This window comes from Oncorhynchus keta, chromosome 35 (genome assembly GCF_023373465.1).
Source record: "Oncorhynchus keta strain PuntledgeMale-10-30-2019 chromosome 35, Oket_V2, whole genome shotgun sequence".
Classification (NCBI taxonomy): Eukaryota; Metazoa; Chordata; class Actinopteri; order Salmoniformes; family Salmonidae; genus Oncorhynchus; species Oncorhynchus keta.
Genome location: NC_068455.1, coordinates 35,413,926 through 35,441,728, shown reverse-complemented (window position 1 = coordinate 35,441,728; position 27,803 = coordinate 35,413,926). Strand labels below are relative to the sequence as shown.

The 27,803-nt window shown below is 45.2% G+C and overlaps 1 protein-coding gene across 3 annotated transcripts in view; it reads right to left on the bottom strand.

Annotated features, from left to right (window-relative positions):
- LOC118368434 (rho guanine nucleotide exchange factor TIAM2) overlaps positions 1-27,803 on the bottom strand; it is a 132,055-nt gene that overhangs the window by 101,684 nt on the left and 2,568 nt on the right. The window contains exon 1 of one of the 3 annotated variants that reach the window (XM_035752516.2): positions 11,978-12,065. The exons of 1 other annotated variant lie outside the window; for it this stretch is intronic. The gene's annotated coding sequence lies outside the window, so the exon portion shown is untranslated. Of the gene's footprint in view, positions 1-11,831; positions 12,066-27,803 lie in introns of those variants that run through there. One more of the 3 variants, XM_035752515.2, reaches the window with a different exon arrangement.

Below are 27,803 nucleotides of genomic sequence, written 5' to 3'. Positions count from 1 at the left end.
TAAAGGGCAGCAGAGTGTCAGGCCTGGGCAGAGAGAGGGGTATTACATCACAAATGCATGGACACTTCCAACTAACTGCAAGCTTCTCAGAGAGAGGCGAGCATTCTGCTCTTAAAGGGACAGTGGCTGGACTGAGGAGTGGAGGACAGTCCATAAAGGAGCTTCTCAGAGAGGCGAGCATTCTGCTCTTAAAGGGGCAGTGGCTGGACTGAGGAGTGGAGGACAGTCCATAAAGGAGCTTCTCAGAGAGGTGAGCATTCTGCTCTTAAAGGGACAGTGGCTGGACTGAGGAGTGGAGGACAGTCCATAAAGGAGCTTCTCAGAGAGGCGAGCATTCTGACTCTTAAAGGGACAGTGGCTGGACCGAGGAGTGGAGGACAGTCCATAAAGGAGGCGGTCTCTTTCTTTGCTCTCGTACCTTTAACAACTTTCGGATTGAGTGGCTCCAGATTAGGAGCCACCGTCTCAAATGACAGCTGAATGTCGACAGACAGGAATAGCCCGTCATATACTGCACTGTGCTACTATACACCACACACACACCTGTTATGTACTGTTAATGTCTACTCAACGATGGTTGTTCATCTTTACTGTACTGTTATGGGAAGGACGGTTCAGTGATCATCACAGGCCTCATATCTAAATGAAAAGGGCACAAAGCAGAGCCTTCTTAAATAGTGACCCGGCAGTGAACCCTCTCTGGCTAGACAACTAAAATGTTAAAATATGGCATTTTAGAAAATGGAAGCACTTGGCTGTCCGCGATAACATCATTTGAGGGTATGAGATTCATTAATATTGCACCAACGGCTGGGTCAGTCACAATCAAGGTAGGCCTAACACCCAGGGTCTGCATGACCCTCCACTGCTGGACACCAACAGAAGGGGGTGACGGGACCGACGATGACGAGATTCACCCCGTTGATTCTGTTTAAAAAGGTAGCACCCTTCTCATCTCTGTTGATCTGGAACACAAATCACTTGAGATACAAGAGCCATCAATTACATGAGAACAATTCCTGCGGTGGCTGAAATGAAGTGGAACACTATGAGCAGGTGAACTGTGTGCATTGTAGAGTGCAGACTGAAACATGTTCTGTGTCACACAGTAGCACTACGAACGTAATCAAGAGGAGAAACAAAACATCTGTCTCCACTCCTCCAGACCACCTTGTCCTGTCTCAGCTCAGCTGGTACGGACTCATTCATTCCTGGAGAGGAACTAACTAAATGTTCCCCATTCGCACCTGTAACTGCTGAGAAAATAAACCCAGCCGAGGGTCGAGCAGGGTGGGTCGATCAGGCTGGTATGGATGTATAGAGACCATGAGCCAACCCGCTATGTCCTGCTAGCCAGGAAACAGTGATATAGAGAGTCAAACCGTCTTATGTAACGATTCTAGAAAAGGCCAGCCTTGGGCCTTGGCACAGACAGTGCATGCTGGGATGTTCTGGCCTGGGTGGACTGCGTTGAGAAACAGAGGATGGGGTGAGTCTCGTGACATCTGGAGGGCACAGACAGACACACCCACACAAACACACATTAACAGCTCCCGTTTCCCATGAATGCCTCTCGACATTTCTAACAGGACGTTGCGTTTGTAAGCCAAAGCAAATCTAAACCAGCCATCTACGTAATCATTTTACCTGAAGCTCCTCCGATGCCAAACAGGCTCCCCTACAGCGGCTGAGCTTCAGGCCAAACCAGGCATAAAGACAGTATCTCTCCAGGAAACATGACTTTGATACATTTTGCTTCTTCATTCAATTCTATTTGAGCTAATTCAGTGTTTGGATTTCAGGGTTGCTGATGACCGAGAGCAATCAAGGCCTTCACTGTTTACATTGGTCTGATGCCAAATGACTGAATGACAAAGTCTGAGACTGGGGGTGGAAGGAGCTCTCACTCCTGCATCAAACTAAGCTGCTAATGTGAGAGAGTGAGAGCGGCGTTAATGAGGCTGAAAATGCATCTCACATTCCACACAAGTGCTGCTGCAGCCAAGCTCTCAGCCGGTCTCCACAGCTCTTCATTTCTCAAAAACAAAAAGCCAGAACCCTTGAGCCGGAGACTCGCGCAGGCTGTTCTGCGTGGGAGGTGACTGACAAAAGAAAATCAAGTGTTTATCATCAACCCACATCAGTAGCTTTTACACGTGAAAGTTTACTGTGGTCTGTTTTGTTACTAGAGGTGTCGGCTGCTCTTAGCCCTGATGGTGGAGATAAGAAAGGGTGAGTCGGTGGAGATCGGTCATCAGAGCCTCACTGATGAGCAGGTAGGAAGAGACTGCATCATCCGCATCCATTACATAGAACAATACTGGACAATACATAGCGCCTAACGGAGCCCTTCAGCCAATAGCGTCCCAGCTGTGCTGTGTTTACTCTTCCAATAGAGGTAGATGGTCACTGGGGCCTGGTGGCTACTGGAGGGTTCGGCTAGCTCAATCACAATTACCATTGTTGTGCTTGACTGGTAAAGTAGGTTAGGAAACAGGGATGGGGGTTGCACTATGGCAACTACCAACTGCCTTTCTTCCTCCCGTCTGGACTAGTGTTCATGTGTTTAGATATTCCCTGACACACACACACACACACACACACACACACACACACACACACACACACCTGGCAATGACAAGTATATGCATGCAGCGGGTATCACACCTGTGTTAGTGTCTGTGCTGCTCATTATCTGTATTACACCCCTGGCTGTTACCCGTGGCCCTCAGTACAATAACGCTACATCACTGATACCATGTGGAGCTGACAATACAGGGGCTCAGCCAGAACTGCAGCTTGTGCAGCAACCTGAAGTCCCGTTACGGAGGTAGGGCTTTTACCAAAAAGTACACCTTATCTCACACACACTGCTGTTATGTTAGCTGCCACTCCATAGCTGAAGTCTATAGCCTTGGCTTGGGATTGAGGTTTCAGGTGATCTACCACATTATGACAGGTAATGGATGTGAGGGCACATAGATGAGCATTTGTGATCCTCTTTAAATGTAGAGTCCTGCTGCAGGATAGAGGACAGGCAGGTATTGAAGTAATCCTGAGCTTCGATGAGCTTAGGACCCGACACGGACGTCTCCACTCCGTGACAAGACTCGGGAACCGTCCATCTTCTGCACCATGAGGCTTAACCTTGCGAGCTCACTTGGCACGTCGCTTAAAACCCTCTACTTTTTTTTTTTTACCTTTATTTAACCAGGCAAGTCCGTTAAGATCAAATTCTTATTTTCAATGACGGCCTAGGAACAGTGGGTTAACTGCCTGTTCAGGGGCAGAACGACAGATTTGTACAATGTCAGCTCGGGGGTATGAACTTGCAACCTTCCGGTTACTAGTCCAACACTCTACCCACTAGGCTACCCTGTCGCCCCCTCATTCGATCTTCGTTTCCCCATGCAAGAAGCCCACTTCAATTTGATCGAACACATTAAAATCTCCTCAAAGGCTTCAATCTGTAGCCATTTAGGGGTGTCAACCTGGACATGAATAAGCCATGGACTATTCAGCTGGACATCAGTCCCGCTAACCAACAATAAGCTTGTGTAGTAATGGATCAAATACTGGGACAGATTGCTACAGACATACTTGGGGAAATCGTTCATTGTAGTCACGTCTCAACGGTCTGACCAATGAACAAAATGAAATGAATAGATCCCTAGTCCCAGGGCATCTGGCGCGCAAGGCCAGTGATTTTAGGAAACAACTGGGCCGTTTCACAGACGGATATTAAGCCTAACCCTCGAGTGAAAAGCACTTTTAAATCTTAAATTGAAGATCGAAATCTTACAAGAGAGACTTGATTTGAAAGGGCTTTTCAGGCCAGAAGTCGGATTAAATCTGGGTCCGGACATCCGCCCCTATGAGTGAGCCAATGACAAACTATGGTTTGGTGTCCTGTGTCCTTTTCGCGATGGGAGGGAGCCAACGGGACAGGAAGTGGTGGTCGTGCCAGTCATTTGCCTGTCAGTATGGTAGCCAGGCCGGTGGTGAAGTCCCTGCCAGGACACTGTTGACACCAGCCTGAACTCACCTGCTTTTAATAGCTCTACTCCACACACAGCTGCCCAAACTACATGCACATCACTCTTCTCCCATTGCCTCAAAGGCCAAATATAATTCTAGCCACAGGGGCAAAAAACAGCAATACCGTGCCATTATGCTTGTCCATGGTAGCCAAGCAGCTCAAGTAAGTCAGTACAGTGGTCCAATCGTGTAACACTTGAAATGGCCTTGAATAGACCATCAACAATAGTGGAGCAGAAAAACAGGGTTGTTTCCCATTGTGTCAGAGTCCGGATGTACAGCAGAGAGAGAGGGAGCTTCTGTGGTTCCCCTAACAGTGCCTCTACCTACAGACAGTAAAAGGCCGTGTGGAACGTGACAATAAGCACAGATATTACCAACGCCTGATAAGTCCCAGCCAAACACCCTTATATGGAGAGAAATGTGCAGAGGGAAGACATGAAACATTTGTGCTTCTCTGAGAGTTGCTAGCACTTCAGAATTAACGATGGGCAGTCGCAGCACACAGCCTTCCAAATGGCTTATGGGGAGGAGAACAACCATGCATCAAGATGTCTAGCTTGACATGGACCTAAAACACTAACTGTTGGAAGTCCATAGCTCCTTTCCCTTTGGCTAAATAGGTTCAGTCTAACAGATTATACAAACATGAGCACACTATGTATTAGGAAATAACTTGAGTAAAATGCTTGTTTTATTTATCTTATTGTTCCATAATGTGTCAACACTGATTAAGTGAATTAACTTGAGCGATGAGTTGCAGATGCCTCGAGACCATATGTGCCACCCAGCGAGAGAGTAACATTACAGCCACACTTTAGAGCCTCTGAACTACACGACTTGGACCGACAAACTAGGTCCAGGAGAGATACTTGTGTAGTGTAAAAAGACATAGCTAGACTCAAATCTCTCTTTAAGAGATGTCTCGCATACTACTCTGGGAAATATCCACACATTCGTGAATCGTTGCATTAATCATGTGTGCAACATGTGCAGTATGGTTTAGATGAGAAGCTCCTGTATAATTTGAATTGCTATTCTTGTGTTTGTCTATATTCTAAGAAACACTACATGGCCAAAAGAATGTGGACACCTGCTCATCAAACATCTCATTCCAAAATCATGGGCATTAATATGGAGTTTACACTTTACAGTTGGCACTATGCATAGGGGCAGGCAGCGTTATCCTGGCATCCGCCAAACACAGATTCATCCGTCAGAATGCCAGATGGTGAAAAGTGATGAATCACTCAAGAGACCGTGTTTCCACTACTCCAGAGTCCAATGGCGGCGAGCTTTACACCCCTCCAGCCATCGCTTGGCATTGCGCATCTTAGGCTTGTGTGCGGCTGCTCGGCCATGGAAACCCATTTCATGAAGCTCCCGACAAACAGTTCTTGTGCTGATGTTGCTTCCAGAGGCCTTTGGAAGTCAATAGTGAGTGTTCCAACCGAGAACAGATGATTTTTACATGCTACATGCTTCATCACTCCTGTTCTGTGAGCTTGTGTGGCTTACCACTTCGCTGCTGAGCCGTTGTTGCTCCTAGGTGTTTCCACTTCACAATAACAGCACTTACATTTGACTGAGGCTGGTCTAGCAGGGCCAAAATTGGACTAACTTGTTGGAAAGGTGGCATCCTATGACGGTGCCACGTTGAAAGTCACGGAGCTCTTTAGCCATTCTACCGCCAATGTTTGTCTATGCAGATTGCATGGCTGTGTGCTCGATTTTATACACCGGTCAGCAGCAGGTGTGGCTGAAATAGTAATTTGAAGAGGTGTCCACATACCTTCGTATATAGTGTATTTATGATATGCTAATAACTGCACACACATGAAGCAGGAATGTGGCTTTCACACCACAGTCAAGGCTAGTATAAACAGAAAAGTAGGGCCTCCCGGGTTGAGCATAGGTCTAGGGCACTGCATCGCAGTGCTAGCTGTGCCACCAGAGACTCGGGGTTCCCACCCAGGCTCTGTCGCAGCCGGCCGCAACCGGGAAGTCTGTGGCACAATTGGCCTAGCGTCGTCCGGGTTAGGGAGAGTTTGGCCAAGCGACTCCTGTGGCGGGCCCGGCGCAGTCCACGCTAACCAAGGTGGGCAGGTGCATGGTGTTTCCTCCGACACATTGGTGCGGCTGGCTTCCGGGTTGGATGCGCACTGTTTTAAGAAGCAGTGCGGCTTGGTTGGGTTGTGTATCGGAGGATGCATGGCTTTCGACCTTCGTCTCTCCCAAGCCCGTACGGGAGTTGTAGCGATGAGACAAGATAGTAGCTACTAAAACAATTGGATACCACGAAATTGGGGAGAAAAGGGGGTAAAAAAAATAAATAATAATAATAATTAAATAAACAGAAAAGTATAACAGATGTTGAAGAGAGATAGATCTCACTAGACATATTTTACTCATGTAAATCCACCTTTACTTTGTCACTAGTAAACAAAAGACAGCAAATGGTAGGGGCAGATGCGAGGGGAAGACATCCCATTATTGAAAGGTCACATCAAGAGCGCGAAAATAACACAATCATATGGTTTGGTATGTTTCCATAAAGAAAATCAAGGAACTCTGTCCATATCAATTCTGACTGCAGACCCTATTTGGGCAGTACAAATAGAATGCAATGTTCCTTGTGGTCACACATTTCTCTGCTGTAAAAAAAGATGATCCGCATGCCTGGGTCTTTGTGGTTTTGTCTCTAACCCCACGGTGGTGTTAAAGCCCTCTGAAAGAGTTGGCCCCTCATGACAATAACAACAATTATGTGAATGAGCATGTGCTGTGTAAAGAACGTCAGGAAGAGGAGTAGAGTAGAGTTGCCTGCTGAAATATAAACCCCTTCAAGTATACAATCAAGAAACATTTTTGGATAACAGTGAACTGCACTCCATTTCTGGACGATGTTCCTTGGACAGACATTAACGCAAGCTTCACAACTTCTAAATAAGCATCGAGGTCCCTTCTGTAGTTGACCTTAAATGCATATTTGTGTGAGTGAGGGTGCAAACTCAATGAGCAAATGTTCAGTGCCAGCCAGGTGAGTTCTCTACCGTGGCAAACAGTACCAATGCTGCTTCTCAACTAACACCAGTGTTACGGCGTCCGCGTGCTTCCCAGCCGAAACTATTTGGATACATACATTATGACAACATTTTGTGACGTTTTTGTTCGTTTTGGACTTCGGCAAGGGGTTTTGCAGCTGTTCGGGCACAATTTTTTTTCTTGCAATTGTGTTTCCATTGATAGGGCTGACAATGTGGACTTGTGAAGAGCAGAAACAACATCTGCATAATCACAACGTACCAGTGGCTTGGCTTGGGCCCCAAGAGAAAGCAGATCTGCAGGAGCCATGGCTCACTGAGACACGGGTGCCAGCCCACGTAGAGGGAAACAGAAACGTCTGAGCCTTTTGGGTAAAACACTGAGGTAAAATCCTGTATGGAATGCGCCACAAGGACTCATAACTCCACAGGAGACTTCAGACAGACAAACACCAGTAATAAGCAGAGTCTCCCAGTAAAGCATTAGGCTGTGGTTTAATGAAACCCCTTCTCTAGGCAGCAGCATGTAGCACTGAGGGTGTGTGACAGTCAAACGGACACCAGGTTGCTGGGTTGCCATGACAGAGAGCCCACTGTGCCAAAAGGCATGCCTGGCCCATCCTCCAGTCCCTGCTTTCTGCTCCCTGGGTGTGTTTGCTCTCGCCAGCCCTGCACTACAGGGTTCCAGGGGCCCTTTTGTTGCCTCTCTGTGGCCCCGGAGCACCTCGACAGGGCGACAGCCACCATCCCAGTTCCCCAACATCAAAGACAGAGGGTAAAGGCGTCCGCAGGCTTTCCAGCCAAAACGGTTTGGGAGAGTTTGTGCAAATATTATGAGGACATTTTGTGTCGTTTTGGAATTCGGTAAGGGTTTCTTCGGCTGTCCAGGGACACACAAAAAGCCAAGCCGACGTCGGTAGCTGAAGTCTTCGCACCTTCGTCTGTGATTGGTCAAACGTAGGGATTAATAATTAAAGTCTTTGTTGTCATTCATTGAGAAATACTGCACCAGACATCTTAGATGCATGTAAACTTGTACGACTAAGACCTCCTCTGCAAAATTACTATTACCGCTTTTTTTCTTGTTTTTCCAAGCGTCTTTTAAAAGAGTGTATACGAGCACACTTGTTCGATTCTCCGAGCCGAGTCCGGCTAGTCACCAGCCGAACCGAAGCATGCTGACGCCTTAAAAATCAACCCAAACAACTCACCGAGGAAGGGAGCAGGCAGGCCCACTGAAGTTTACGGTCACGCTGGGCTCATTTCTGGCCACATAAATCAGCGAAACAATAAACGGAAACAATAAACACCCTCTCAGAATAATGTCAGCTACGTGTTGAACATCCCCAGGCCTTTCATAGTCACAGACTGATGCATTTGCACTGATCTATTGGGGGTTTGTTATGCATAGCAGAATGCCCAGTGCTTGACTTGGTTTTAAAATCGGTGCCGGTACTCATTGTGGGTGGCGGTACCGTTTTTAGTGAGGTGCTGGAACACCATATAACTTCTGAGCTAATATCCTTTAAGAGGTGCAGGAACTCAAGCCTTAGAAAAATTTGAGGTATCAGCACTAACAGTAGTTATTTTAGCTGTTCTTGTCATAATATGGACTTGGTCTTTTACAAAATAGGGCTATATTCTGTATACCAGCCCTACATTGTCACAACACAACCGATTAGCTCAAAACGCATTAAGGAAAGAAATTCCACAAATTAACATCTAACAAGCAACACCTGTTATTTGAAATGCATTCCAGCTGACTGCTGAGTAACTCATGAAGCTGGTTGAAAGAATGCCAAGAGAGTGCAAAGCTGTCATCAAGGCAACGGGCGTCTACTTTGAAGAAACTCTAATATAATTTTGTTTGTTAAACACTTTGTTTGGTTACTACATGATTCCATGTGTTATTTCATAGTTGTATGTCTTCACAATTATTCCACAACTAAGAAAATAGCAAAAAATAAAGAAAAAACCTGGACTGAGTAGGTGTGTCCAAACTTTTGTGAGCTCCTGCCCAAGGCAAGCACTGAGAACGCCATTGCATGGAGCCTAATTATTTCAATGCAGTGAGTGTGTGTTTTTTTTATGTAGATAGAACTGACTATGGGCTCCTCAGGTGGCATTTGATCATTATGAAGGCCTACAGCAAAGCATCCACTTAGCAGCAGCAGGATTGTGTTATAATGTTAGAGTCACATAAGAACACAGCATAATAACACAGCATAAAGACATGGCAAAATGTGTAGAATTGCAGGAAATTACAGCATCTTGAGAAAGTATTCAGACCCTGTGACCTTTTCCACATTTTGTTACGTTACAGCCTTATTCTAAAATGCATTAAATAAGAACATTTCCTCAGCAATCTACACACAATACCCCATAATGACAAAGCGAAAACACGTTATTAGAATTAAATATCTTATTTACATTAGATATTCAGGCCCTTTGCTATGAGACTTGAAATTGAGCTCCGGAGCATCCTGTTTCCAATGGTCTTCCTTGAAGTGTTTCTACAACTCCATTGGAGTCCACCTGTGGTAAATTCAGTTGATTGGACATGATTTGGAAAGAAGCCCACCTGTCTATATAAAGGTCCCACAGTTGACAGTGCATGTAAGAGTAAAAACCAAGCCATGAGGTCGAAGGAATTATCCGTAGAGCTCCGAGACAGGATTGTGTAGAGGCACAGATCTTGGGAAGGGTAGCAAATCATTTTTGCAGCATTGAAGGTCCCCAAGAACACAGTGGCCTCCATTCTTATATAGAAGAAGTTTAGAACCACCAAGACTCTTCCTAGAGCTGGCCCACCCGGCCAAACTGAGTAATCGGTGGAGACGGGCCGTCAGGGAGGTGACCAAGAACCCGATGGTCACTGACAGAGCTCTAGAGTTCCTCTGTGGAGATGAGAGAACCTTCCAGAAGGACAACCATCTCTGCAGCACTCCACCAATCAGGCTTTTATGGTTGAGTGGCCAGGCGGAAGATACTCCTCGGTAAAAGGCACATGACAGCCCGCTTGCAGTTTGCCAAATGGCACCTAAAGATTCTCTGTTCTGTTGAAACCAAGATTGAGCTCTTTGGCCTGAATGCGAAGTGTCACATCTGGAGGAAACCTGGCACCATCCTTAGAGTGAAGCATGGTGGTGGCAGCATCATGCTGTGGGGATATTTTTCAGCGGCAGGGACTGGGAGACTAGTCAGGATCGAGGGAAAGATGAACGGAACAAAGTAGAGAGAGATCCTTGATGAAAACCTGCTCCAGGACAACGACCCTAAGCACACAGCCAAGACACCGTAATAGTAACTTCAGGACAAGTCTCAAATGTACTTGAGTTGCCCAGTCAGAGTCCTGAGTTGAACTTCTCTGGATCGAACATCTCTGGAGAGACCTGAAAATTGCTGTGCAGCAACACTCCCCATCCAACTTGACAGAGCCTGAGAGGATCTACAGAGAAGAATGGAAGAAACTCCCCAAATACAAGTGTGCCAAGCTTGTAGCGTCATACCCAAGAAGACGAGGCTGTAATCGCTGCCAAAGGTGCTTCAACAAAGTACTGAGTAAAGGGTCTGAATAATTATGCAAATGTGATATTTACTTTATTTTTTATAAATTTGCAGACAATTTTAAACCTGTTTTTGCTTTGTCATTTGTCATGGGGTATTGTGGAGATTGATGAAGGGGAAAAAACTCATACATTTCAGAATAAGGCTGTAACCTAACAAAATGTCAATGGGTTGAATACTTTCCAAAGGCACTGTAGCTAATTCTCTCAGCCCCATGTCAAAATGTGTAGAATTGCAGGAAATTAGCTTTAAAACTGCAATTTTAATATCAGCCCCATGACAAAATGTATAAAACTAGCTGTAAAACTCTAAAAGAGTATCTCTGTCCATAGCAACAACAACAAATTTGCAGGAAATTAGCTTTAAAAAAATAAAATGTCTCTTCGGCCAGGATGATGGCCTCTAAAATGTTTGGTCAGGGACTGCCATTATTTCAATGCAGTTAGTTTGTTTCGCTACAGCCGCAATAACATCTGCTAAATATGTGTATGTTACCAATAAAATGCGATTTGATTAACTATGTCCCCGGCTAACTTTGCCACCACTGCTATAATTAAAAATAAATCATTTAAAACACATTTAAGTTTGTCATAGGATTTAAAAAAAATATATATATCCATCTAGGAATAATTTGGTATAGACCCTTAAGTGACTCAAATGATGCATTCTAAACCACACAAGCCAAATGATGAATGGGAAGAAAGCAAATATAGAGACCGTCTCAGACACATCAGTGATTCAACGTTTAGTTCCAATGAGAACGACCAAAGGGGTCAAGAGGAAAGTACACTGAGGAAGGACACTTGCACACACCTCTACGCAATCTTGTGAGAGAGATCACCACCACATTACGTTTAAAATAGTCCCTTTCAGGTTAACTTGGTGAGCAGCTAGTCTAACAGCTGGTAGCTAATGCACAAGTAAGTATAGCGCTTTGTTTGGGTACTGCTGCAACAGCTATAATGGGCACAATTACAATGACAGTACTTTGGTTTCCATAAAAGTTCACAGAATTATTTTTCTAAAATTCATTTATTAATAATGCAACTCAAAGAAACGCAATTCAACGAAATATTAGCCTATCGTGTGTTTACTGTGGACGATGTGGAGACGCGCACGCTTGCCTAAATGAAAGAAGTCGCTTCTTTTACAATAGTAAAATAAGTTCGTTGATCAACTTACCGGTTTACAATATTGTCAGAGAGGACTGTTCTTAACTCCCGTTGAATAGTGTTCCGTATTTTGCGTAAACTCATAAACAATGGCTACACTTTGTGGTCTATGTAATTTGTCAGATAACACCAGCGCTGTCTCCGGGTCTCACCCACCGTGGTCCCATGCTTTCCAACGCAGTCTAGGTTACGAGTCACTGCCAACGCCGAGATAGTGGACTCCTCCCAGATGTGGAGGGACTTCACCACGCCTCTAGCTGACGGACACCAGACTTGACTAGACTACCAAGCGAAGTCATGGAGCAAAATGTACAATTACATGGAAACGCATGCATCTCCACTTTTATTCATGGTCTCTTTTGATATATTGATTTATGTTTAAACTGAAAGTACTTGTCGTAGTAATAAAGGCTACTTTACAGCGGTCTTATAGACCCTAATCAGAATCCAGCAGACTGAGCATATTTTCAATATCCTTTTTACAGCTGTGTCTTGTCTGTCACGAAACATTTGTGTGATCAACAGATAAGCACACCAAAAGGAAACAGACAGGTTTTGTTCACGACAAAGAAGATAGATAAGGCATGTTATGTGGCTGTGACTCAGGTAAACTGCATAAGTGGGCCTACAGCAGCAGAGCACGGTAGTAAACGCTTGTCAGATAACACTTCCAGAGGGACAGGTATTGCTGGTATCCCATGCTCATAAACATGATCTGGCCTTGTGTTTCATGTTCTGCTGTGAGCCACATGACTGCCACCAAACACACACACACACACACACACACACACATCTATGGTTTGCCTCCCCCCTCGCAGCCACAAGTACTGTAATCTGCACATCATATTTACAGCAGCTATTGAGGGCTGAATGGAGATGTTTATCTGTGGCTGGTCTATTGTTCTGGCAGATACTGTATAGCTCTGCCCTTTAATGTAGGACCATCATCATTCTGCACACAGCTGCCAGGGGGAGGATTTACATGACTATACAAAATGCCCTCTGGCTAATAAACTAACTAGATAATGTTATTCATTTGATATGATTATGCCCGTCAAAGAAATCCAAAAGGATTACAATATGTTAACATGATAAATTGCTAAAAGGTTATATCTGAATACATACAATAAAAAAAATGTAGTTTTGTTATTCGGAGTAATACACTCACTATATAATTTGGCTCAAATAGGACCAGTTTTCTTTAATACAGTCATAGAAATCTTGATGTATATATATGACAGATAATGGATGTTATAATAAGTTACACATATATGCAGCAATTGATGTGACACAGATCCCCATATGTGTAGTGTCCTGTAATCCGTTCCATTCTGGACAGTGACATGCAGAGCCTTTGTCTGCTGTCGTCTGGCAGCTTTCAGGAGAGCTCCTGGCTGCTCACAGTCACCCTGCATCTCATTACCTCTAATAGGCACTGACGGACATCCTGTCTCCCATCAGGCCCTTTTTCTGTCCCCAGATAGTAACACTGTCCTGGTCTGAACAAGGTTGAGCCTGTTCATGTCCCAGTCCAGGCCAGCTAGACAGTTAGCACTCACCCTACACACACAGGCACACACCTCTGTCTACCCTGCCCAGCTATCAACCTTCCCTGTATGAATTGAGGCTGAGACTTGAGAACGACTCCGGTACAGGACATTCAGTCCCACCATTCACTTCCGGCATTAGTTTAATCTCCAATTCTGGCTGCTGTAATAGGGTCGTCAGGGGGGAGCAGCCCCCTGCTAAGTGATTTTTCTCACCCTTCCCTTCGCGCCAGTGGCTATTGTACAGTGTGATCCAGTCATTATTACCCACTACTAGACCGTAGTTTGGCTGTTCACTGTCTGTAATTGCCATGGTAATTTATCATGTGGTGTATATAATAGGGTAGCTGGGAAAAATGAGTGGGCTTTGTCTGGTGCAGTCTTTGTGGGATAAAATGTGCATTTGAGTATTTGTTATTTAAATGCCCTTTTCTGTGTATTTGAGTATTTTTTAATACAAAGCCCGAAACAAGTACTTGAGTCTTTTTCATGTTTTTTGTTGTTGTAAAAAACAATTTGTCAACCAAATTGTATTTGGAAGTATTTTCCAAATACATATTTCAAATACCTGGGTTAAATGCAAGGGAGTGTATTTGAGTCCATATATTTTAGTATTTTCTTTCCAATACTTTCCAAGTATTTACATTCAACAACTAGTTTTTTCAAATATAGTTTATCTGAATACTTGTTTGTGAAATGCATTAAAGGAATTGAAATACCAGAAATAGTATTTGAACCCAGGTCTGGTGTGAGTGAGTCTACTGTATGACTGTAATCAGACACATAAGTCACTCACCACACCCAAAAACAACTGGTTGCCTGGGTCCCGTTTCTAAACGGAGCATTCTGTATAAAAAGCCCCTTCTATATACCTCTGTGCATCTGCGGTATACTACAAATGACATTGCAGAGATTCCTAGCTTAGATTACAACAATATAAAGTCTGTGAACGCACCCAGGGGTGCGGCGTAAAAACCGACCCCTTTGAAATGCCTTTTACATGTAATTGACCAAGACAGGTCTTAAATGCAGTCCCAGTAATAGAGCATAATGTGTCAGCTAACTAGTTATCAATGGTGACATATAGAGAAGTGCATCAGAGCAGCTCGTCGACAGTGACATCCAAGTACAGGACAGTTAAAAGGGTTAGGACAGTATCTGTGGTAGATGTCCTTGTAAGTGACATCCCTCATTGTGTTTGGATGCTGTCAAGGGCTGACATATTACAACTGTATGGACTTAACCTTTATTTGAACTGGGAGTCAACACTGAGACCGAGGGCCTCTTTTCCAGGTAAGCCCTGTGTACACAATACACATTGAGATACACATTTAAAACTACAGAAATACTCAATAAGCAGGATGAGTGTGAACAGGAAACCCCGAGACCTGATGGGCCTCACGGGTGATATAACTGTACTGTAGTCATCGCCGTGTCACTACTGAGAGAGATGGGGGGGAGAGGACGTGTTCCTGATACGGATACCCTGTGCTCATGTTGTGGGAACAAAAACTAAAAACACATTAGAGACAGAGCGAGAGAGAGAGAGTGAATGATTGTGACTGCTCCCCTAGTGACACAAAACCACAAGTCACGTTACTGGTGCAGATACAGTAGTGATATTTTTTTTTTTTTTTAGGTTTGATGGGAATGAGGTAACCTATTGACCTGAGGCACACTACAGGCTTGGAGCCCGTGATCTGACTAGCGATACCCTCACCCCGCAAGTCATGCATTTGTGTCAATGGAAGGTATGTGGGAGGTTTGAGTTATTCATGAGAAGCTCAAGTTGTAATGTAACCCTTGCGGCTTTTGTCGAGATCTCAAAGCCACACTACATTATAAAACACATGATATCGTCCGTAGAGGGAACATTTGTAGTAGAGGTCCCCTGCTGTTTCAGTGCAATATTGCGGGAAACCTATAGTACATTACTTTGCCACTGACGCTCTTGGAAATTGCCCGTCGGAAAAATGCTGTTGGTCTTGCCGTTAGACCATCACAGTCTGGCAGTGGCACACAGTAGCAGGTCAGACATGTCCAAAAATGGGAAAATAAAATATAAAGTTCGGTGGTCAGCATGATGTGTGGCCATGACATCACTCGGTAATCTAAAAATGTCCTGAAGACCATGTACAGTAGTGGCCTTTCTGATTCCCCCTCAGCTAATATATAAGTCAACATTAACACTGTAGCTTCACAGAGGCATGTAGACATCCAAATATAACATTTCGCATGAGAAAGTCTTCCGTCTTGAAATAAGGGCCATTTGTGATTCAGAAAGAGACTGCAGAGCCCAGAGAATGTTACTTCAATGAAAGCTAAATCATTTGAAGCCTTTTAAATAGCTGGTGCCTTAGATGTGTCAGTGATAGCTTGAGAGTTGAAATGACTAGCTTATCATGTTAACCTACTTCTAGTTCCATGACTCATTGTATAAACCCAATCATTTATTAGTTCACTGGAGTCCATAAGGGGCTAGTGCAACAGGTCTGGTACACTTATACAGTGTCCCTATAGACAAATAGACAATATTGAGTTAGTAGAATGTTCATAGCTTATAGTCAACAAGAAATATAGTGCAAATAAACAGTGATTGGGAACTGAGGTTACGTTATGTCAGAATTGGACAAGCCTGATTCCAATGAGCTAAATTCCATGAACCACTTAGGAGCTTAATATGATTTAACATATCAGGCATTGGCACAATTAATGTCCTATTCTAACGCTGTAAGACCAGCAACAACCTAAACTTAACTACCTTAAAAAGGCTATTAGGTTTGAAAATGAAAAACAGCCAAGACAGTGATTTGCACAAAAGGAAAATATGTATGACGTAAATAGAGCTCTTCAACTGGATAGTTATGAGTGACTAAACAAAAGAAATGGCCCAATGTAAAGTGCTGCATTGATAGAATTCTGACTTCCGTTTTATGACAGTATGTTTTGTTGTTGCAAGGTAACACTCCACACCCCCATTACCTAGAGTTCCTGCTAAGCACCACTTTCACACCCATACAAAATGAGTAGAGCAGAGGCCTGCTAAGTTACGTTATTAAAGTAATGCGCTGTGGCCGTTAATTTCCCTTTCACTAATGAAGAATGAACCAAATCCTGAATTCAGAGTCAGAGGCGATGGAAAAGAGTCAGTAATGATAACCTCCACATGCCTGTCTGTCACGGAGACCGATCACCTCACAGACATAGGAAATGACTGACTGACCAGGAGGAGCTAGTTGTTAATATGGCACCAGCATGTCGCTAAAACGATCTGACACGGGCTAGCCTGTCTCTAGCCTGCATGTTAATAGGCATTGCGGGGGTGTCCATGGCAACTGTGTTTACAGTCCCAAAAAACTTTAACACCAACAGGTTCAGCTGCATCCGGTACAGAAAACAACAATTTAGATAATTACAGGCTTATTGTAAAAGGTGTTTAAACCTAATACAACTATGTCTTCATACCAATTCTTACCTATTTATTATGCTATTAATAGATAATGAATGTGCTATACGAAGCTCTGAAATATTTTCATTCAGGCTGTGAAATCTGCTAATCTTCCCAGTGGTGGAGCTGCTGCGCTGGCTTCATTGGGCTGTCTGACTCAGTCAGATGATAAGAGTGTGTGTGTCTGGCGCTAAAGTCTCCTTGAGAAGGGCAAAGGACGCGACCACTCCTATCCTCTGACCGACAGCCAATAATAGCAGCGAGGGTCTGCGGGCTACCACTGTGTGGGATACTCACTCCAACCCGGTGTGTGTGTGTGTGTGGTTATCTGGGGGTGCATGTTGAGTTTGGACATGTGTGTATGCTTCTGTGCATGCATGTAGAAGAGATAGCAGGACAACCTGTGTATTTTATGGCCACTGCAGTAACCTATTGCATCCCTTTCCCTCATCTGGCACAGAGCTTTCCCTTCCAGTAGCATTGGCCCTAGCAGCTTGACAAATGTCTACTCTTCCCTCCCAGCCAGGCCTGACCCGCTCTCCTCTCTGCCCCCCTCACAGTTACTCTTATTGGAGGCAAGCTCTCGGACGGCGTGTGCCAGGTTCATGTTTCTAATTTTCACCAGCCAGGGAATGGGGTGGGGGTGTAAGGAGGGGTGCAGCAGGCAGACAGACGCCCGGGTAGAAACCTGTTTATTCATGCATAAGCTAACCCCCGCCCCTCTCCACTACCGCCTCCCTCCTCGTCCTGATCGATACACTAGGCAGCCCACGCAGAGTAAGTCCCTGTTGTCAGGCCACCTGACTGGGACAAGGAGCGTCTGGTCATAAATCGACCTGTTGAGGAGGGGAGAGGAGACACTATGCAGCATCAGCACTACTCTAATATGCCATCCCATTACTCATCTGTCATCTCATTTGCCGGGGTGGAACATGCATAGTTTTCCACATACATAGTGCATGATGGGAGAAAATGCCCCTGGGGATGGAGTAAGGCTGAGAGGAGGGGAGAATGCGGCAGTGTGAAAATACATGTTTTTCAATCCTCCACACGCTCTAGGACATAGACTTTCTTCTCTGGCTTGACGGTCTCTGGCTTACGTTAATGGCATCTGCTCCAGATCAGGCCCTGTTCCTTCCTGTCACAATACCAGCCACGGGCCCTGACCGTCACAATACCAGCCACGGGCCCTGACCGTCACAATACCAGCCACGGGCCCTGACCGTCACAATACCAGCCACGGGCCCTGACCGTCACAATACCAGCCACGGGCCCTGACCGTCACAATACCAGCCACGGGCCCTGACCGTCACAATACCAGCCACGGGCCCTGACCGTCACAATACCAGCCACGGGCCCTGTCAGCCACGGGCCCTGATACCAGCCACGGGCCCTGACTGCCACGGGCCCTCTGTCACAATACCAGCCACCGGGCACAATACCAGCCACGGGCCCTGACTGTCACAATACCAGCCACGGGCCCTGACTGTCACAATACCAGCCACGGGCCCTGACTGTCACAATACCAGCCACGGGCCCTGACTGTCACAATACCAGCCACGGGCCCTGACCGTCACAGAGGCTGTTGATTCCTCAGCCCTTCAGAGATGTCAGCCCCAGTCCTCAGAGAGGATGGAACCAGGGAAGCTCCTCTATTTAGTGGATACATTTCTGAGGCCTCGTTAACGGACGACGGCCATTTCTAGCACTCCCAGTCTCAGAGCTCATTGGAAATGGATACTAAATCAGTGTGAAGGAGGGAGAAGGAAGCCCAATCAGATTAAATATGGAGGGGGAAAGGGTTCCCAGGGGACCCCAGATGCCCGCTGGCCATTATGAAACATAATCATTAATGTTTCATCCCCATCAGTGGGGTAGAGGAGCCCTCATGGGCAATATTGACAAGCCACACACAGCAGATTGGAGCACGCCACAGGAGGGGGAGGTGGTTTGAAGCACTCCACATGGGGTTAACTCGTGAGCACGACATTTGATTTCCTGCTTTATGCGAGCACGAGCGCCGAGATTGAGATATGGCTTTAATTGATTGGATCACAAGGCAGGCTTTTCTCCTGAAGACGTCTACACACTGACATTCAGGGTTCCCAAATCAGACTGAGTTAGCTGTCCATCCTTCTTGGAGCAAAAGTATTTTCCTGTTTGAACCGATTACACAACACGCAAAGATAATGACGTTCAACTTAGAACCTGGAATTGAGTATAAATAATTAGATTTTGCATCAGTAACCTCAATGTGTTTATGAATCAAAACGACTGAGGTCGTTGATGTTGACGTTTTTAAAGAGTGTGTGTTTATGCTGACTGAAGTCCCATTCCCACGAGGCAATCTGCTCCGCCCCCTTATAAACAAAACAGCAAAAAGGCACTCCTCCAGGGCTAATCACCAGTTGTGTGTTTTATGTGAACGCAGTGAGGGAAAGGGACAACCTCTGACGGGGCTCACACAGCCATTCCCTAATGGAAACAATGAAGTGTTATTCTCAGAGGCTGCTGAACCAGGTGGCATGTCCTGAGGCACTGTTAGTCAGAGAGTATAACAATCAGTTTTTACAGACAGTTCCTTGACAGACTCTTGGTGTTCCGAGGTCCTTTGTTGGATATGTGTGTGTGTGTGTGTGTGTATGTGTATGTGTATGTGTATGTGTGTGTATGTGTGTATGTGTGTGTGTCTGTGTAGGTGCAGGACTGACACAAATGTCCTGTGGCTCGCCAATCCCTCTGTCAATCTTGCCCTGCAACATTTGAGGTTTAGAAATTCCCAATTTTCATGGCTCCTGTACTGCGCTGTTGAGCACTTGCTTGCTTACTCAGCATCTTCCCACCTCTCTCCATCCCTCGCTCCCGTCTTTCACTCATTCCCTCGCTCTCGGAGCACGTTTAATAAACTCCCTACCCCTGTGCCTGCAGAGAGATATGATCGAGAGAGAGAGAGGGGGGAGGACTCAAAGATTGGGAGTGCTTAGCTCGTTAAATGTCGTCACCTTGACTGCGGTCACCTCCCTGCTCCTTTCTCAGAGTCCTCTGCTCTTCCACCCTGAACCTGCTGAACCCTCAGGAGGGGTGATGAACAATGAACTCTAACCCTAGCCTCTCCCTAAGACCTGCCTGTCTGTTTCAGACAAAGGACAGGATCGCCGAGAGGTGGTTTAATAAAGACGGACAGCCTAACTGGTATTGGAGAAGCCAACCATCCCTGACAATGTCACCTCTCTGTATCTGTCTGGCATACAGAGGACAAGGTCGTATGCAAATAGCTGAGATAGGTGTTCACTGATATTTCCGCAATCCATGCACAGAAACGGATAGAAGGCTGTCCCTAACAGTGAATGTGCACACGTGTCTGGAGTAGTAGTAGTAGGGGTTCAAATTGTGGTGACTGAAATATTGTATTCAGGCTGTGAAAGCAGGAGTTTACATGGTCACGTCTGCTAACAACCCCCCCGTTCTGCAAACATCCTACGAGATTGATCTGCAAACAGAGCGCTTCCCTGAGATTGTGAGCTGTCTGCATGCTTCTGCTCAGAGCTTTTATATTTTTAATTTAACTTTCATTTTCCAAGAGTAGCTGACACTCAGAGCAATATCAAACTGCTGCTCAACTTATTCACTGTGTACTTCTGAATGTACGATTCGAGCCCTCTTCATTTAAATGACTGTTCTCCTCGGTAACTAGATACTATAACCATACTAATTAGATGAGACGGTAAAGAACATGAATCTTGACTCAAAGACCTTCCTCCTTTGTCTGTTAATTTGCCATCCCAGATATATATTGCGGTAGGTGAATCTTTGACTGGTCTTTAACTCGGAGTAAGGTGAGGTGCGGACGGCTCTGAGGGCCGTGAGGTGGGGCCCTAGCCAGCCTGCTGTGTGTGATAACAGACCCTATCCAAGTCCTCCTGGAGACAGCAGTTAAACTGAGTCCCATAGAGGGAATAATTACTCTGCCAGCCTCTGATCTCAGATGGAGATTCCACCGACGGCCCTCAGTGGACTCTCTCTCTCTCTCTCTCATGCACTGAGGCAGCTACAGATATGCAGGCTGATTTCAGTAAAGATATTCTGGGCGGCAAGGAATCGAGATTCTCCCTATTAAACCGGTACAATCTGTATAAGAGGTGAGCATTGCAGATTTCCAACACTGTCTGTCTGTCACACACAAGTCACGACTGAAGAACAAAAAGGCCACATACCGGTAGATGTGACTGCAGTAGCCCCACACTGACCCCTGATGGACAACTAGTGCACCTACACTGTCTTCTACACTACAAATCACAAAAACTGGGTTCTCAACCCATCCAAGGTCCTCATACTCCTGTACCGTAGACGTCATATGCTCATTAGTACAGCGAAATAAGGAAGAAATAGTATTTGTAGATCTCTGGAACAGAGATGGAATTATGAAGAGATTGTGAAGAGGAGATACGGTGATTCCTCCTCATGCAAAAGTTTTTAAAAACTATTTGCAAAACAACCTACTGCAGTCTGTGTGTTCCAAAGACTAATGAAGTTCCTCACAACAGGGAACTTCTCTGCCTCAATCTAACCCAACAGATAATCACCTCCACCTGGGTACCACTGCCAGCTAGGGAAGGAATGAGTGCCGTTTCTGCTCCACTCCTTTTCATTCTGGTGCCAGTCTCCCCCGCTGAGTACTCCAGCCTGGCAGAGGTCGGCCTCTGCTATGCCCCTCTGGGCCTGTGTGGGGGTTGTGTGTGGCATGTACCCACTTGGCACAGACCAGACACCCTGGCTGGTTGGCACTGGAGCTTCATAGGATTCCAGTAAAATGAGCAGTCTATGGCTCTGGGCAGAAACAGGCTCTAATATACTGTAGGGATTGTAATCAAGGACTGTCTGAGGCTTGACATAGCATGGAACAGTATAGCCACATTCATACATTCCCACGCTATGTTCTTATTTACAGACACCATCTCTCTCCTCCCTTAATCACATGGTAAAGGAGGGCTTGGGAACCAGTAGGCCTATTTCATTAACACCTTCGGCTGCGTTGGTTATACTTCAGACAACAAAACATCTGAGTTCCCCACGTTTGAGATGACCTTCAAATCGCTGTGTTTTATTAGTAGGCCATCTGTGAATGCCAGTGATTCCTGAGGGACACAAACTGAATCGCATGATCAGGGCTGCCGTTTTCCACCACACTACCAGAATAACTGTTAGTGTGTTAGTTCCCATAGATGTTAAAAACTTGTATTGCAGTGTGATGGGAGGGCTGGCTGGCTCTGTGTGTTTAGTGTGTATAGGCCTGTATTTGTGTGCATGCATGTGTGTATTACTGTGTGTGTGTTTGTGTGCAGGGCTCTATAGTCCAACCATTTTGGTTACACATGCTCCTAAATATTTTAATGTAAGACCTGATATTTTTTATTTGGGAGCACCAGTGCCCCCCCCCAATAATTTATCTAATGATTAGGCTTCCCTGTACAGTAGTTTCCGAGTGCAAGAGAGAGAAAAAAAGTGAGCGCAGATCAGTTAGAGTCATGGTTAGAGTTAGAGTCATGGCTCCGAAGTACCGGTTTGGCTACTATGGTGCTGAAATGGACAGAGCTTTCTAAAAGGTGCTGATTAATTCAAAGCATTTGACGCATATGCATATTAGTGCTCAAGCCCCCAAAGAAAGCCTGAATTAAAACATTATTGTGCCATTATACAATAGCTTACATTGCATTCGGTAAATATTCAGACCTCGACTTTTTCCACATTTTGTTTACGCAACAGCCTTATTCTAAAATTGATTAAATCGTCCCCCCCGCCCTCATCAATCTACACACAATAGCCCATAAGCACAAAGCAACAAACAGGTTTAGACATTTTTGCAAATTTATAAAAAACTGAAATAAGACTTTTACATAACTATTCAGACCCTTTACTCGGTACTTTGTTGAAGCACCTTCTGCAGAGATAACAGCCTCTAGTCTTTTTGGGCTTGTCGTTACAAGCTTGGCACACCTGTATTTAGGGAGTTTCTTCCATTCCTCTCTGCAGATCTTCTCAATCTCTGTCAGGTTGGATGGGGAGCGTAGCTGCACAACTATTTTCAGGTCTCTTCAGAGATGTTCGATCGGGTTCAAGTCCGGGCTCTGGCTGGGCCACTCAATGACATTCGGAGACTTGTCCCTAAGCCACTCCTGTGTTGTCTTGGCTGTGTGCTTAGGGTCGTTGTCCTGTTGGAAAGTGAAACCTTTCCCCAGTCTGAGGTCCTGAGCAGGTTTTCATCAAATATTTCTCTGTCCTTAGCTCTGTTCATCTTTCCCTCGATCCTGACTAGTCTCCCAGTCCCTACCCCTAAAAACCATACCCACAGCATGATGCTGCCACTACTATGCTTTGCTGTAGGGATGGTGGCTGGTTACTTCCAGACGTGATGGTGGTTTCATCAGACCAGAGAATCTTGTTTCTCATGGTCCAAGAGTCCTTTAGGGGATTTTTGGCAAACTCCAAGCAGGCTGTCATGTGCCTTTTACTGAGGAGTGGCGTCCATTTGGCCACTCTACCATAAAGGCCTGATTTGTGGAGTGCTACAGAGATGGTTGTCCTTCTGGAAGGTTCTCCCATCTCCACAGAGGAACTCTGGAGCTCGGTCAGAGTGACCATCTGGTTCTTGGTCACCTCCCGGACTAAGGCCCTTCTCCCCCGATTGCTCAGTTTAGCTGGGCAACCAGCTTTGGGAAGAGTCTTGGTGGTTCCAAGCTTCTTCCATTTAAGAATGATGGAGACCACTGTGTTCTTGGGGACCTTCAATGCTGCAGACATTTTTTGGTACCCTTCCCCAGATCTGTGCCTCGACACAATCCTGTCTTGGACCTCTACAGACAATTCCTTCGACTTAAAGGCTTGTTTTTTGCACTGATATGCACTGTCAACTGCGGGACCTTATATAGACAGGGTGTGTCTTTCCAAATCATGTCCAATCAATTGATGATCAATGAAAACAGGTTGCACCTGAGCTCAATTTTGAGTCTCATAGCAAAGGGTTTAAATATTTGTCTGTTTTAATTTTTTATAAATTTGCAAACATTTCTAAAATCCTGTTTTTGTTTTGTCATTCTGGGGTATTGATGAGGGGGGGGACTATTTAATCAATTTTAGAATAAGGCTGTAACATAGCAAAATGTGGAAAAAGTCACCTGGTCTGAATACTTTCCGAATGCACTGTACATAGTCTTCCGAATATTTTGCACGGCAGAAAAACAAAAAATACCATATATTTAATATTTTCTTAAAACTGCATTGTTGGTTAAGGGCTTGTAAGTAAGCATTTCACAGCTAAGTCTACACCAGTTGTATTGGGCGCATGTGACAAATAACATTTGATTTATTTGGTACATAATTGGTCGAATGAAATGTTTTACCAACTAGTAAATCACCTTTCAGTGTGGAATGTATTATTATGTATACTGTATGGACTGGGATAGCTTATTCTACACTGAAACGTTCTATCCATGAGGCTGGGAGAGAACACCGTAGCACAATGCTGTTGGTTCATTGATTGTACTTAGTTGGCCTACAATAGTGATTTTTTATTTTATATAGTAATAGGGTTCATTTAACTTTTATCATCATTAATAGGCTGAAACATTACCTTACAGAATCTCACCACTGCATGATTCCATCGCAGAAGAATTAAAAAGAGTCAAATCTGATTTAACTCTGATCCTATTTTTCGATTATATATTTTTTTTATATTGTTCACGCCACAAAAAAGGTACCGAATCCTGGCAAATAGGTTCCGAAACGCAGCAGTCCAAAACCGGAGGTACCGGATCCTGACAAATAGGTTCCGGAACGCAGCAGTCCAAAACCGGAGGTACCAGATCCTGACAAATAGGTTCCGGAACGCAGCAGTCCAAAACCGGAGGTACCGGATCCTGACAAATAGGTTCCGGAAAGCAGCAGTCCAAAACCGGAGGTACCGGATCCTGACAAATAGGTTCCGGAAAGCAGCAGTCCAAAACAAAGGTACCGGATCCTGACAAATAGGTTCCGAAACACAGCAGTCCAAAACCGGAGGTACCGGATCCTGACAAATAGGTTCCGGAACACAGCAGTCCAAAACAAAGGTACCGGATCTTGTTCCAGCAGGATCTGGCTCAAAATAGGCACATGTATTTCAGAAGTAGCTAGAATTCATAGCACTAATATAGGCTGTGTCTCAATCAATTAAAACGATTGTTTCTGGTGCTCCTAAATTGAATGATGTGCGCCTAATTTTAAGTCAGTGCTACCAATTAAACATGTTAACTTATAGCCCTGTCTGCTTTCTCTGTGTGCACTGCAGCCTCCTCTCCTCCACCCCTGAAGCCAGATGTTGGTTTACTGCGTCTCAGCTTGCATGTCTCCTGCTGGGAAGTAAGTACTGAACTGACCTGACTGCCTGGATTGATACAGTAGGTGGTGGGAGGAAGGATTTAGTAACCTCTATGACTCTGTACAGATTTCATCTTCGCAACTCAGGTGCAAGCCTCTTGAATGAGAGGACAAGCCCTGGTCATGATTCCATAATTCATCTGCATTGACTGACTGAGTCGGAGGTAGAACAACTACTGTAGTAGGTTGGATGCTGCATCGAGATACACTGCGAGTAGCAAAGGGCTGCTCTTTTAACTTGGCTGCTATACATGTTTACAGTTGAGTCATTTGGCAGACGCTCTTATCCAGAGCAACTTACAGTAATGAGTGAATACATTTTCATATTAGTTCGTACTGGTCCCCCGTGGGAATCGAACTCACAACCCTGGCGTTGCAAGTGCCATGCTCTACCAACAGCCACACAGGACCGTCTCTCAGTTGGTAGGGAATGTATACTAGAATATATATTATATATATATATATATATATAAATATATCAGTTATAACCTACAATAACTAGGCCTCGAAATCTACGAGACAGAATATGATTAGCATGTATCTGGTTAACACTACAAGCTAACTATAGTCAATAAAGGATGTTATTTCCTGCCATTAAACAGGGGGAGATGTGCTCAGACAGAGAGAGCTCTGCTGACTAAGCACTTCCTTCAGCCAGGCACAGAGCGCCTTTCTGGCATCGCAGTGGGCTGCGGGCTGGAGATGCGGCGAGCAACACAGCAACCCCCCCCCCCCCCATTCTCTCTAGCCTATCCCTCCTCTCTTTTTGTTCTGCTATGCGGCCGTATGGCAACAGCAAGATCCAGATGGCTGGTTTATGCGTATCTTCTGAGGAACAATCCTCTGCCATGTCAATAAAACTTGCTGCACTACGTATGTAATGTGCAGCGATGAGAGTGCTAGGTCAGCATATTGCCTCAGTGCTGAAACGTTTAACCGTAAGTACCGAGACATGATGTACAGGGTGGAATTGACCTTTAGATAGTGCCTGACAAGGTCCTTGATTGGGCCTATTGAATTTCAAAAATGTCAGCCATGAAAACATGTTCTAAACTCAATTGAATATATAAAGAAAACGAATGGCTGATGACTCACAGGCGGTAACGTACCTTTATTACAACGTACTAAGGCGGCAATTATCCTTAGAAAGGTATGATTAGGAAAGTATGAGTTGGTTCCCTAAGGAGAGTTAAGGGTTCAGATATAGTGGTGGGCTGTCTTCTGTGTTCCATTGTGTTCCAACTGTCTTTCGCCCCTCCAGCCTGCTTTGTAGGCCAGAGGTTGAATGCCAGGGGGGTGTAATGGTGTGTTCACTTGAACTCAACGAGTGAACACGCAAACTCAGGATGCAGACAGTAAACTGTGGTCCACCCTCCCCATCTCCCAGAGTGATCAGCCAAACTAAGCCTTACCATCAAGGCTCCCAGCTCTGGGCCTGGGTGATATGTGGGAGAACGTGAGGCTCCCAGTAGAGAATATGCAGGGGATAAGCTTTTATTTCAGTGTCATTGGATTAATGCCAGTGACATCTATAATTTCACAGCCTTACCTAAATGACTTAAATGTAAATGTAAATAGGAAGGAACATGGGCTAGTTGTCAATGCAGAGACACTTCCTGGAAGTCTAAACAACCAAGTCACATGATGAGAAGTGGAAGCACTGGCAGGTGGAATCTTCAATGAACATGGATTAGAATAAGTTCTGGAGGGGAAGAGTGACCGACAAAAGCAGTTGACCACTTCGAGAGATTCTGCACCATTCTAAAGCCAGGCGTGAAGCCCGTAGATAAGTATGTATTCTGGTAGGGCGTGAGAAACACGGGTGAAGTTGAAGAGGACGGGAGAGCTGTAAGAGGTGCCGAACACAATCGGACCTACGGTGGTAGGGCTTTCTACCCCGGACAGCTCCTATGTTGCTTCATCAGTAACATTCCTGACCATCAAGACAAATAATGCACAACCATCAAGTCCTGGAGCTGTGGATCCCTTGACCACAAGGCCAGAGAATGTAACACCAGCAAATGGACACTGTGATAAAAATGGCCACCCCTCCTTCGATTGCACAGTCCTATGCACATAGGGAGAAGGGAAGAGGGAGACCAAGTATAGCCCACCCGACGGAGAGAAGACAGCTTCCAGCGAAGAGCCAGCAGGGCAGGAACGCAAGCAGCAGAAGCCCGAAGACAAGCAATCTGAGAGAGACCAGTCAGTCATCGAACGAGAAGGGGCGTGAGAGCACAGGGAGAGACTATTTCGACATCGCTTCCTATAGTGAGTACACCAGCAACTCTTTTCTTCCTGAGAGAGAGGTTAACATAGGTGAATGGTACACCAGCAACTCTTTTCTTCCTGAGAGCGAGGTTAACATAGGTGAATGGTACACCAGCAACTCTTTTCTTCGTGAGAGGTTAACATAGGTGAATGGTACACCAGCAACTCTTTTCTTCCTGAGAGCGAGGTTAACATAGGTGAATGGTACACCAGCAACTCTTTTCTTCCTGAGAGCGAGGTTAACATAGGTGAATGGTACACCAGCAACTCTTTTCTTCCTGAGAGCGAGGTTAACATAGGTGAA